At 42.6% G+C, this 14,308-nt stretch overlaps 1 protein-coding gene across 7 annotated transcripts in view; it reads left to right on the top strand.

The window, feature by feature from the left end:
- Positions 1–14,308, top strand: part of LOC133446106 (poly(rC)-binding protein 3) — a 121,237-nt gene that overhangs the window by 57,247 nt on the left and 49,682 nt on the right. For 5 of the 7 annotated variants that reach the window (XM_061723899.1, XM_061723898.1, XM_061723897.1 and 2 more), the window contains exons 2-5: positions 8,793–8,849; positions 9,033–9,101; positions 12,866–12,971; positions 13,194–13,315. The gene's annotated coding sequence lies outside the window, so the exon portion shown is untranslated. The remainder of the gene's footprint in view (positions 1–8,792; positions 8,850–9,032; positions 9,102–12,865; positions 12,972–13,193; positions 13,316–14,308) is intronic. The other 2 variants (XM_061723894.1, XM_061723895.1) reach the window with 2 other exon arrangements.

Genomic DNA, 14,308 nt, shown 5'->3' with positions numbered 1-14,308 from the left:
AGGTGACCTATTATGGCATTTAATGTATATTTTAAACAGGCCTTGAATGTCTTAAAAACAATCTAAAGCTTGTTTTTTCTACATAAATCATAAATCCAGCCTGTGGGCCCTGTCACTAGTTTTACCGCTTCTAACCTCTTTTTCTGCGCCTCATTTTTAGGGAAGGGGGGGTATGATAATGAGGCTCTGTGCTGATTGGCTCCCTGAATGACGTGTAGCAGGGGAGGAGAATAAACATCGCTCCGCCAGAGAAACCCGAGCCTGTAAATAAATCCCAACACTGAATTTTCACAAATGGCAACTTTATTGTTAAAAAAATAAAATATGAGTTGTATATAAATAACATTTATGCACTATTTAAGCCGGATCTACCCGGCGGATGCTGAACGCTGGCCCCGGAGCCATGCCGGGCGCCCGGGAGCAGCGCTGCTGTAGCAGCGCGCATCACCGCGGCTTTAACGGGGGAATCTGACCGGTTCCGACCGGCCGGGACCGCAGGAACCGGCCTGGACTGGTAGCAGGGACTCCCGGGGACCGACCAGCGGAATTTCAGCCGGATCTGCCCGGCGGATTCTGCGCGACGGGCGCCGCAACGCCTTGGCGGGCGCACAGATCCGCTCCGCGGCGCATCCGCGGCGCATCGCCCGTTATCGGGGATCAAACCGACAGATTTGCCTGAAAATCTCGGAGGGTGAAGCTGGTCCGACCTGGGACAGACCCCCAAGGACCCAGCTCCCAAACCACCCGGGAACCTGGATGATTTAACCCGGATCCGCTCCGCCGCGGCGCCGCGTCCGACTGGCTGAAGGATGGACCGCTCCAGCCAGAGCCAGAGAGCTGGTTGTGGGCGTGGTTTCAGCAGCGGAGGCTGAACCTCTGGAAATCTGCTCCCGTCGTGACGTCACAACGGGAGCAGATTCTAATCGGCTCAAAAAAAAACACGTGACACTGGGGGACTCTGTCCGGCGGGGGTCAGAGAGCTTGCAGAAATTCATGGTATTTTGTCTCCCCTGTGCTGGCAGGGTGAGGGGAGACCACTTTATATATGTTAAAACAAGAAAAAACGTGTTTTTCATAATAGGTCCCCTTTAAGATCCGTTTACAGGGTGTAACTGAATGAGAGCGTCCGACTATCGAGCTGCGTGACATCGGACGCTCTCTGTCCACACTGATACTGTTAAACTCGCGGCCAGTTAGGACAGTCCAATACAAAAAAAATAAAGCAATGGATTTTATTTTGTCGCAGAAGCTTCTCGCATGGGGCACAGTTTGTGTACGACGCAGGCGGCTGCTCTGGCCGGAGCGAGGTTTATTCTCCTCCCCTGCTACACATCATTCAGGGAGCCAATCAGCACAGAGCCTCATTATCATAGCCTCCCCTCCCCTAAAATGAAGCACAGAAAAAGGCTTTAGAAGCGGTAAAACTAGTGACAGGGCCCACAGGCTGGATTTCTGATTTATGTAGAAAAAACAAGCTTTAGATTGTTTTTAAGACATTCAAGGCCTGTTTAAAATATACATTAAATGCCATAATATGTCCCCTTTAAGTCAAATAATTACTTCTGAAAACTATGGAAAAATGTGCAAAAGCTTTGGTAAAATTAGGGAGAAAAAAAATCTAAATAAACTACTGTAATACAAACCTTTGACTTTTTTGTCCTCAATACTCCACCCTCTCCTTAGAAGCTGCGTTTCCTTGCTTCTCTGTAGGCAAAGTCATTTATGATATCACTATGAGAAATCTGATGGCTAACTTTGTTGTTAATACTAATAACTGCCAGTCCACTCAGTCTTGCGACATAGTGGGCCTTCAACCTACTTCTCAGATGCGTAGTGCGGTGCTCGATGCACGCTTGATTGAACACATTACCAGTGCAGCTCTGGAGCAGAGAGCAGTAATCAATATGCCAGCAGTCGTCTACTCTAGTCTGTTCACAGAATATTGTTTATGTAATAATATTAATTATTGTGTTTTTGTACAATAACATACCTTTGATAATGTATGAATCATCACTCACACATAAAAAAAATAAAAAAAAATGTTTTAACTCTTGGTGGCCCCCTAGTGGTCACAGGGTCCTAAGCTGCCGCTTAGTTAACTTATGCCTTGGGCCGGGTCTGATTTTAAGAGTATATGAATAACTTTAAAATGAGTTTTAAACATGAAAATATATGTTAAATATATCTATCTTGATTGATTCTTAATTGATTACATTTAAATATCAGACTGTTTTCTTAATATCAGTGGTTTGATTAAATCATCTCGATATGCTCACAGGCACCAACACAGTGACTTCAGTTCACCAACAGTTTCATGAAGGCGAGATGGATGTGTTTGGACGCAAGTGGCGGGACCCTATTCTATAAACTGGAAAATGTGCAAAATGATATAAGCTTGCTGTGTCCTGCACAACATTACCATGAAATGAGGCCTCAAAGTGTCAGAGGTCCTTAATGAACACGCAAAACCAGTTCACCCAACCTGGACATGCAAGCAGCCTATTTAATGAGCATCCATAGGGCTGGGCAATATAGACAAAAATAAACTGTATATTTTGGCTGTGTCAAGACATACATTTTCTATCCTGGTATTGACCTGTGCAGCAGTTCAGTTCAGTTCAAAGTCAAAGACTGTTGATCAACACAGATTTAAAACTGAAACATAATATGTTTCAGGATATAGAACTGAGACACATTTTTCTTATTTTCAAACAATGAATGAAGTAAATGATAAGTCGCTATTATGTAAATAAAAAAACTAGACAAATTGCCCTTAAAATAGCATGACAGCCACCCTAATTGCCCGGGTAGCAATTAGGGTTAAGGGCCTTGCTCAGGGGCCCAAGGTGGTTCATCTTGGTTGCCAATCCAGGGGCTTGAACCCGGGTAGTCCAGACCCAAGCCCTCTGTAGCCACTAGAATACCACTGCCCTCCCTTAGTTCCCTCAACAGAAGTCCATAGCTGTGCAATATTCATGCAATGACAAAAATATAGTTAGTCACCTCTCTCTGATCCCTGGTGTTTCCCGTCATGCTCAAACTAAGAGAAGATGTTTGTTCTTTGCTCCACTTCAGTTAAAATGACCTATCACCATGTCTGAAACTTTGCTCTTTTTCTTTCTCTTTTTTTGGTTTCTGGCTGGCGTGGGCATGCATTAACATTAACACATTCGTATAGTCAAATCTGAGTTATGTGCAGTGTTTGTTAATCCAGGTGATTTTCAGTGTAAACTCACAGATTTACTAAGATTTCATGAATGTGACTCAATATTGACAGCAAAATGATTCTAAAAGGAAGTCAGTATTTAGTGTGGCCTCCATCCGAACCAAGAATAAATTAAACTCCCTCTATTGAGACTGTCTCATAAAGATACCTGCATTTGTATTAAGAAGAAATATATTCTTTGTTGAATTCAGAGAGCCAGGTACCTGAATTTTCTGTTTTTATCTTAGTTGCTCAAAGGAACTTTTGTCATTTTTAGCTCAGAGGTTCCCCCTATAGGAAGGAAGGTTGAGGTGCTTTCACAATACTGTCAATAATTCACTCCTGTCTGTTCCCCAACTCTGTTACCACTTGTTTTGTCTTACTCGTTCTTGAATCTCCATTTAGATCCATCCTGATGTCCATTTTAGTTATTTTTACTGTTGTTAATGTGTGACACAGTGATTTGCCAATAACAGGAATGGGAGACCGCAAGAACTTGATGACACTTCCTAAAAAAAAATCAAATATTCCTTCAAATTACCACATTGAAACTAACAATCTTCTATCAAGCAATTGGCTGAGCTGACGGGCAAATTCACCCCCCTCAGGGTTGTCATGGGTGTGAAATCAAACGATAGAGCCAAAATGGTATTTTGAACCAGGGTGTAAATATGTTTACCTGTTCTCTAAAGTTGGACATTTTAACATGAGGGTCAATAGAGATTGGCTTGCTTTCTCGTCAGTGGAAGAACTGCAACCAAACTTATTTCCCCATAGAACTCAATGCCAAAGATGGTTGCCGCTTGGTCCCACTGCGGAGCATGATTCCGTGATGGAATGTAGCAGAGCCACAAACCAACAAGGAGGTGTCAAGGTAAATAGTTGTACGAAGTGTATGAACAAAACGATAAATTAAACATGGATTATGAAAAGTAGTGGGTAAAAACCAAAACCAACAAGACAATGACTAGCACACATTACTAAAATAGGAGGGAGAGGGAGGAGTGGACATGTTCAACTTCTCCCAGATTGATTGTGAAAATGTAGCAGGATATGCTTCTTATGTTGGGTAGATGGTAGCTTTAGACCCAAACAAATATGGCCAAAAATTGAAAGAAAAAAAAAAGTTTGCGTTAATTTGTTGGCCGTAAACTGTATATATGGCCAACAAATTAAGGCAAACTTATATTATATATATATATATGCTATATATATATATATATATATATATGCTATATATATATATATATATATATATATATATATATATATATATATATATATATATATATATATATATATATATATATATATACATATATGCTATATATATGCTATATATATATATATATATATATATGTATATATGTGTGTGTGCAGAGCCGTCTGGGAGATTTGCGAGGCCCTGTGCGAAATGGCTGGGGGGGGGGCCCTCGTAACGGGTCGGATCGGGTGTCTATATGCGCAATTTTAACTCTCCAATTAGCAAAATACTGGATACCTTCCCCCGCCTCATCATCATCTCGGCTTGCCTCGACACGGGGCCCCACGGCTGCTTGAGACCCGCTCAGATCGGTGATTTTTGTAACAAATTTATCAAACGAGCCTTTCAGAGAGGCATTAAACTCTTCAATTTTCTTTAGTTCTTTTCTTTTTTCATTCCCTGATGATCTCGTTCTCTCGACATTGTGTGACAGTTTGTTCCAACTCCACCCGTCTCGATCAGAGCACCTTGTGTCAATGCGCTTGGTCTGACGCAGTTGTATTGAACAACATCATTGCACATATATTTATTGATATGCACAGACTAGTACACATTTAGGTCTGTAATGGAACGTGACTGTTGATATTTATGAGGGAAAAAACGAAATAAAAACGAAAAAAAAAATCTTGAAGAAAAAAAAAAAAAAAAAAAACGGCCCATAGCGGAGGCCCCGTGCGGTCGCACGGTTCGCACACCCCTTGCAGCGGACCTGTGTGTGTGTGTGTGTGTATTCTGCATAAACTCCATAAACCTTACTTTCGAATGAGTATACCACATTACATTTAGAAACACACGTTTCCTCCCCCTTCATTTCATCCACACACGCCTACACAACCACCCCAAGCAGACACACAGGATTAACTGTAATTCCTTGGTTTAACTTTAAGTAGATGCACAATAGCTGCCCCTGAAGTGCTCTGCACACATGCACAGTCACTTGTATTTGTATGCACTTGCTACAGATAATAAAGAAAATTACTTTTGGGTAGAAGAAACACTTAGTTCACTAAGCACTAGTCCTAATTTGGGCCTTTGACACTCTTAACGCATCTCACATGCTGCATTAATTTTGCGTGTGCATGTGTGTGTCTTTGAGAGAGGGAAAAAGAAACAGAGAAAGATGGATTTACAATGAGTGAAGGGTGAGTACTTCAGTAGACGGGGTCAATGCTCTAATCTGAGGAAGTGATGACATTGTGAGGATATTTAATGAGAGGATAAGAGCAAAAGCGAGGGGTGGGGGAATTAGCCTTTTTAGATATCATTAAACATTAATACTGTCAGGGGACCGGAGCACACTGGGGTCTTTTTCATTGACTTTCATGCTGTGTGCTAATAGAGTTTCACCTCTGGAGACCTCCGCACCCCCAGCCCGCCCCTCAGCACATAGCTGAAGAAAAGGGAAGATCCGATTGCCACCCCACTTCCAAGGATGAGATTCAGTGAGATTATCTATGTGTGTGTTAATTGTAGATTACAGAATATGAGGATATGTCTTTGCTCCATTCCTCTCTCTCGGCCTCGTCTGGTATTTGCATAATACAATCATTTAAAACTCTACATATTCTAATGCGACTTGCATAAATTTACCTCATACTTAATCCTGAGATGTGGTTTAAAAATAACTTTGTTTAGTGCTATTCTTGTTATTGGAGAACTTCTTGCACTATTTGGTAAAATATTTATTTTACCACACAGTATTTTTGTTCTCAGTGGGAACATCATTTGTTCATTTTCAAGTAGTTTTGAATGGTTTGGTTGATGTGTACGATACAAGTTTTTATTGTCATTTTCAGGACACATGTAACACATGCAACGGAAACGAAATTCCGTTGCCTCTGGCTCAGAAAAGCAAATAATGATACAGTTTAAAAACATCCTAACTCAACTTAACTAACCTTATCTTATGTTCAACTCGATGCGAGTTATAATGCCGGGTTGTATCACTGATTACATTTCCGAGAGCCGGTGCTGCCGCAGCCAACCGGGGTACAGTTGACAGTACTGTACCAAAGTCTTTTTAAGTTGGTATTTTTGTGTAATCAGTTTTTTGTAACGTATCATCGTAGTTTGTCTCTGGCAAACACAACTTTAGATAATCAACACCGTGTAACATTTTCACCATGCCGTTAGAAATTAAGCCAACAATAAAAAAACAAACAAAATGTGAGCGCAGCCACTTGTAGATCCACCTTGTACATCATAACATCATTGCGAGGGAACTTTCATCCGTTCTTCATTATCACATTGTTTCAGTTCCGTTTTTAAGCCTCAGTTTATGCACAGGTTGCTTAAGGTCCCGCCACAGCATGTCATTTGGGTTGAGGTCTGGAACTTTTTTTTTTCCAGCCCTTCGGTTGTAGATTTGATCGATTTCTTGTTGTAGGGCGTATAACGTTTTTTCTGCCGACATGTTGTTTCTGGTTTTTGCTGGGGGTAGCATGGTTAGTTACTGGTCAGCAATGTTTCCTCACAACTAGAAAGGTCATGGTTCAAATCCTACCCGGGGTCGTTTCTGTGTTGAGGTTGCATGTTTTCCACATGCGTGCAGGGGTTTTCTCCTCGTATTCCACGTTCCTTCTTTGATGGAAATTTCCAGTCCCTCTGAGTTTGTCATGAGTCCACTCAGGTCAGACCACGATTGTGTCTGTGCAGGTTGGGTTTAGCTGTATTACACAGCTGCAAACATATTGCTTTGAGAACTGCAGGTTATTTTGTCTAAAACCAGCACTGTTCTGTAAAACTGTTGTACTGGAGACTCATTGTCACTCCTGCATTGAAACTTGAGATGCACGTTTTTGACCGTTTTGCATGCAAAATAGATAATTCACTAATTCGAGCCGTATTGCCAAGTCTTCATTTAAGAGTTCCGGTAAATTATTTCAGACTTACTCAGGTAATGCAGTCACCTAGTGGTTAAAAATTCAATTCAATTCAATTCAATTTTATTTATATAGTGTCTAATACAACAGAGTTGTCTCTAGACGCTTTACAGAGACCCATACCCAGAACATGTGCTTCTACAGACCCATTTCACAGTCCAAAAACATGCATGTTGGGCTAATTGGTAATGATGGACTGTTGACCTGCTCAGAGCGCCTGGGTTTAGATAATGGAAGACTTTTCCGAAATATGCTACTGGGAATCATGCAAAACAAACCCATATTGGTCTCATACATGTATAGGACATTATTGCAGAATACTTGTGGTTTGTTCGGATGTAGTCTTATTAACCTCAATTGTACTTCCACCTACCTTATTGATGAACCATCCAAACAAGTTCAGCCTTGTTTTGTCTACACATTTTGTGAGCATTCTGAGGATAAATTTGCTGAGACATCTACTCTTAGAAACATTTGCAACGATTTTGAATCTTTTCCACTTACTTTAGAACATGGAACTCCAACTCGTTTTGAAAAGGGTTTATAACCATTTCCAAATTGATCTGCAGCAAAAATGACTTCTCTACCACCATTGCTTATGGCATTCTCTCTTGGCTTCTTGTGAAGTTATTCTTTGCTGCAATTTCAGCTTGAAAAATACACTGTTGCCCATAAAGTTGAAATAATTTGGTTTTCAGAATCGTTTACTTTACGATATTAAAATAATATATTTCATTCAAACTTTGTGGGCAGCGGTGTACAATGTACAATGGATTAGCATTCATTTGTCTGCCAGTCACAAAGTGCGTGATCCAGTTCTGGAACTTGGGTCACACCCTGAACACCTGCTGTGTACAGCAGCACAGGTTGTGTGTAAGATGGAAAAAGCACTGGATAAACTAATCTGTATAGACCCATGCAGTATAAGAGGGTGCTGTCTGAATGTGTGTGTGGATGGGTGAAGGTGCCTTGTCGGGAAAAGACTCAGAAACTTCCATGCTGCCCATTTGCAGATAAATATTTATCGGCAATATTTACCCGACTGTAAGTCAGGTACATGTAGGTTGTTGATAAACACGTTTGAGCTCAATCTGTTCCCATGTGTAAAATCTGAATTTCCACTTATAATTAACTCTGTCACTACTTTGATAGCACCTGTTCTGTTGATGTGATAGTTACAAGTATTTACATAATTTTATCCAAGAATCTCGTGCCTGAGCAGCGCTGTTGACATGAATCACCAGCAGAGGGCAGTAATTCACTTTGAAAGTAAAGAAGCTTGGTTGTGTGTACCGTACACAAGTGAGTATGTCTGTATCAGCTTTTTTGCTGTGGATGAATGAAACTACTAACAGGGCTATGAGCAGATGGTAATAGAGGAGGTGCTTTACAAACTTTAAGATACCCTTAATTGATATAAATATGTTTATATCATTTGCAGGGACTCCTCTCCTGTCTGCAACTCCAGAGCTGTTGGTGACCATCTCGTCTGCACAATGTAAGAAAAATAAACAATGTCCACTGATGAACCATTTTAAAGCTTTAAAACTCAACCCACAAGCCAAGATTTCTACACCTCATGTAGAACATTCTTTCCATCAGGTTCATGGTGTGCTTTTAAATATTCAGCACTGCCTTTAGAGCATTTTAAACTCAGTATTTTCTTTTCTGTCCCTAACAGATACACACTGAGCCCAGTTACCAGAATGTATTTCTTATAAGTACACATCTGGTGAATGTGCACAGCAAAGTAAGTTGAAGTACTGAATTTGATCCATCTAAAACATGTGCATTGAGTCACTTTTAGTTTTGTCTTTTTTGTTGAATATAACCTGAGACAAACCTCAGACTGAGCTATTTCTTAATAAATCTGGTCTATACTAAGTACCCCCAACACTCGGGAGCTTGTAAATCCAACTTTGGCAGCATTGTCTTGTAGTAGTCTTCTCCTGTCTGACCTTTTCGGTCTCTGTCATTGTTGTGGAGGGATTTTGGTCCATTCTTCCTTTCCTTTGAGCTTTGAAAAGAGTGACCTTGAGCCAAACTTGCAGGGATGGCCGCTCCTGGGAGGACTGGCAACCGTCTTGGATGCTTTTCCTCTTCGGAATGTTTCTGACTGTGTAACGCTTTATTCCAAATTGCTAGGAATTATTTTATGACCCCTTTCAAGGGTTATAAAGCAGTTTAGCAGCAATTGCTTCTCCAAGAACAGCCCCGATGCCCCCCCCCCCCCCCCCCCCGCCCTAATGTGAACGCACACCAGAATGTTCCAGACCGGAAATCTGCCGAAACATCTGCTTTTATAGATGTTTCCACACCTGCAGATGATCATATATCAAGGTTGCTGCAACATGTGCATCCCAGGAGAGCGTGACATCTATGCAGCTGGCAGCACAGGAAGAACATGCTGAGCCTCCTCATGAACGGATGCTGGAGCTGGCTCTCAAGCTTAAGCTCTTGTATCCCTACTTGCTCCCACTTACCTTGTCTTTAAGTTCTTTCTGGACACTCCTTGATAACCCCCTATACCCCTCCCTGAATGCTTTTAGTGATCCAGAGAACCTCATTGTCGTGTCGTGTCAAACATTTAGTCGTGGCACTGATGTCACATTCATGTAATTCTTGTGTGTCGTAAGAAACAACAGGGATAGGATTCCAAAGTTGCTTTGATTGGTTTTAGTTGATGGTAGGGGTGCAAGACAGCAACAGCTAGTAGACACTTTTTTAAAGTACTCTAATATTCCCTAAAATAAAGGGATTTCTGGGAAATAACTGTCTAAGAGCAGTGGATTCAAAACTATAAAGCCACTCTTTGTAGCAATACCACTTCTGAACACATGGGGGCAACTAGATCTGCTTTATTGACTAAAGAGAGACTGACAATGCTGTGCTGATGAGTGGGGATGGCCTGACACATCTTGTAATACCATTTTGTCCCACTAGAGGTGCAGATCATTGGGTTTTACACCAGGGATGACACACAAGTTTCTTCTGATATGCTGCCCCCATGTGGTCAGAGGTAGTAGTGCTGCATAGAGTGATTTCATGATGACTCTTTGCAGTGCAGTTTTATAAAGAATATTTTTTGAACTGCAAGCATGACAACTTTGTTTTGGTGTACAGCAGTTTTTACAAAGTATGTAACGTTATTGAAAAGCACCTTTCTATAACACCAATAACTAGACAAATATAAAATATAAAATAACCCTTTTAATCATGATGGGAAAAAAGTCAGAACATTATCATTATTAACTAATAAGTATTACTTGGTCTTAATCACACTTTAACTAAAACTAGAAAGGTTTCAGGAGTACTTGTGTCAAACAGTTTGTAATCGTGAGGAAAGTACCAATGACTGAAGAGGGAGGGGAGTTTGTGATTGAGTATGGTTATGAGTTTCACATAATTTTTTTTCCCTCAGTCAGAAAACAAACACATTGACATTATCAGTTTGCCAACCCTCTGATGCAAAACATGGGTCACAAATGACACAGTCATCAAAATGTTATTTAAAATCACTCACTCTCACTCATCTTCTCCCGCTTTATCCGTTCCCGGGTCGTGGGGGCAGCAGCCTCAGCAGGGATGCCCAGACTTCCTTCACCCCAGACACTTCCTCCAGCTCTTCCGAGGGGAGTCCGAGGCGTTCCCAGGCCAGCCGAGAGACATAGACCCCGTCCACACGTAGCCGGATATCTGCGGATATCTGCTAAACCGGAGATATTTTCCTCCGTTTTGACCTGTCATCCACACGAAAACGCAAATAAACGAAGCTTTAAAAAAACTCCGGGCAAAGTGAAGATTTTTGAAAACTCCGTTTATGTAGATGCGTGTAGACACACACAACCGGAGTTTTGCGTTTTCGAACGTCACATTATGCGCCAAAACAACAACAAATCTGCTCTGACGTGCGCCTTTTGTTTACTACAGATGATCCAGCATCTGTTCTCCAAGCTATTAAATAAATGGTCTCTGGTCTTGACCACCGCTTACTGCGTTACACCGACACAGAGCCTACAACCGTAGGGTAGGCGGCGACGCGCACCCTACGGTGCCCGCGGAGCTGCGGTGCCCGCGGAGGTGCAGCTTCCCGGGAGCCGCAGATGACCAGGGTTGCCTACCCCTGAGTTAGAATGCTTATGAATGTGGTCGAAAACGCAGATCTTCGGTTATGTGTGGATGCAAATTTTTTTATAAACGGAGGGGAGAAATATTCGTTTTTAAAAATACCCGGCTACGTGTGGACGGGGTCATAGTCTCCGTGTCCTGGGTCTTCCCCGGGGTCTCCTCCCGGTGGGACATGCCTGGAACACCTCCGGTCACCCGGGAGGAGCTCGGAGTCGAGCCGCTGCTCCTTCACATTGAGAGGAGTCAGCGGAGGTGGCTTGGGCATCTGTACCGGATGCCTCCTGGACGCCTCCCTAGGTTATTTAAAATCAAATTACTTAAAAAGAGTACAATCATTTGTTTTATAGATGACTTAGAACCACTAATACATGTAGTCACAACATGATCATTTTTCATTTTGTCACACATAAATCTGATAACAGATAACGCAGCTGTTATACCACTGCAAACTGGTCAAATGTGGTCAAACTAAACAAAATACAACAGATCACATCTCTATAGCACAGATTGCCATCTCAATTTTTACATTTCTTGTAAATGACCTCACGTGTTTGTGCTCCTTACACATAGGCCAGAATGCACTGCAAACACCAGCTGCCGTCTTTTCTGTCTTTGGAAACTGGGCAGATTGCACATCTTTTTTCTCCTCCTTTGGCCCTCCTATCTGATGTCCTCCTGTGGCTGGGTGGTGGCCTTGTTTTGTGTTGTTTAACCCACATTTTCCCATTCCCTCAATAATGGGATTTTGGAGTTGGGCGTGCTTTCCGTGTGCCATGAATTTTTTTTTTATCAATGCCTCTCCACTCTTCATTTCTGCCTCACTATAAATACAAAACTCACGCTTGCTCATCAATAAGGGGGAAATTAAAAATTATGATTTGTGATAAACAAAAACAAGAAAATACTTGGAGTAGGATATGATAAAATACATTTGTTTTAAAGATACATGATAGGAACGGGAAATATTTGATATAACAGAGAATGGATATGGGTCATTTTTTTATCCATGTTGTGGCTCAAAAGGAAAGTGATACAAAAAAGGATTTTCATTCAAAAAGTAATAAAGGAAAAACATAAAGTGAGGATTTATGGAGATCAAAAACAGGTTAAATGATAAATACTTGCAATCCTGAATGATGATATCAATTTATTACAAAGATATAGAACCTACACACTCGGTCAGGTCACCCATGTTGTGCATCAAAGGGTTAAAATGGGTTCTTTATAATAGATCTATTCATGCACTATCAGTCATTTTACACTTCTGACAGCTATCTTTAAATTTGAATCTTTACACTTTTCAGTTAGATCCCATGATTCACCCACTAGAATGCATCTTATCTTTTCTTATTATTTTTCTTATTCTAACATCGTGATCTTTTTCAGATCTGTCGGCATAACATCCACACACCCTTTTCTGCTGGAAGGCTGAAAGTCACAGGTCACATGACCTGGAAGAAAAAACCCAGGAGACTTTTGGGATCCCTCTTCGGTCAGCTACACCTACTTTCTTTTTCTTTTATTGCTTTTAGAAGCTCTCAGTAACATGACTGATGGATTGCTTCATGTTGATTGAAAGAGAGAAACTTGGTCACCTTAAACTGGAATTATCCAGAAGCAGAGCCTTAATATAACTTGTTTTCCAAAAAGACATTTAAAAGGATATCGTCTCCTGCAACCCTTCATTAATATTTGTCTTGTATCGCTGCTTTAGCATGGGCTGGCTATCAACCTGACGGGAAGTCAAAAGGCTGATGAGCTCATCTGAGTCTGCGTGACATCGCATTGCTCGGGAGTCCTATATGCCCTGGGACCAAAACACCCAGCACAATTCTAGTGAGTAACAAACTTAATTTCATCTGTCACATTTAAATGGATGAAATTAAGTTTGTTACTCACTAGAATTGTGCTGGGTGTTTTGGTCCCAGGGCATATAGGACTCCCGAGCAATTAAGAAATTAAGTTAACAAACTTAATTTCATCTGTCACATTTAAATGGCCCCTCCTTGAACCGCCACCTTACTGTGGTGGAGGGGTTTGTGTGCCCGAGTGATCCTAGGAGCTATGTTGTCGGGGGCACTTTCGCCCCTGGTAGGGACTCCCATGGCAAACAGGTCCTGGGTGACGGGCCAGACTAAGAGCGGTTCCAAAGCTTGTCATGGTGAAGAAAGATCAAAGGACCGTTACGTCGCCCGGATCGGCGTCACCGGGGCCCCGCCCTGGAGCCAGGCCTGGGGTCGGGGCTCGTAGGCGAGCGCCTGGTGGCCGGGTCTTTGCCCGTGGGACCCGGCCGGGCTCAGCCCGAAACGGCGACGCGGGTCCGCCTTCCAGTAGGCCCACCACCCGCAGGAAGGATCATGGCAGGCCGGTGCATTGTGGGCTGGGTAGCAGTCGTGGCGGGGTGCCTCGACGACCCAATCCCTGGACATCAACCCTCACAGTGGGGACATGGAATGTCACCTCGCTGGGGGGGAAGGAGCCGGAGCTTGTGCGTGAGGTTGAGAGATACCGGCTAGAGATAGTCGGGCTCACCTCCACACATAGCTTGGGCTCTGGAACCCAGCTCCTTGAAGGGGGCTGGACCCTCCACTACTCTGGAGTTGCCCAGGGTGAGAGGCGGCGGGCTGGTGTGGGCTTGGTTATAGCCCCCCAGCTCAGCCGCCATGTGTTGGAGTTCACCCCGGTGAACGAGAGGGTCGCTTCCCTGCGCCTTCGGGTCGGGGATAGGTCTCTCACTGTTGTTTGTGCCTACGGGCCGAACAGCAGTGGGGAGTACCCGGCCTTCTTGGAGTCCCTGGGAGGAGTACTTGATAGTGCTCCAACTGGGGA

This window comes from Cololabis saira, chromosome 6 (assembly GCF_033807715.1).
Source record: "Cololabis saira isolate AMF1-May2022 chromosome 6, fColSai1.1, whole genome shotgun sequence".
Taxonomy (NCBI): Eukaryota; Metazoa; Chordata; class Actinopteri; order Beloniformes; family Belonidae; genus Cololabis; species Cololabis saira.
The sequence above is the reverse complement of the archived record's forward strand: the minus strand, read 5'-3'. Positions and strand labels throughout refer to the sequence as shown.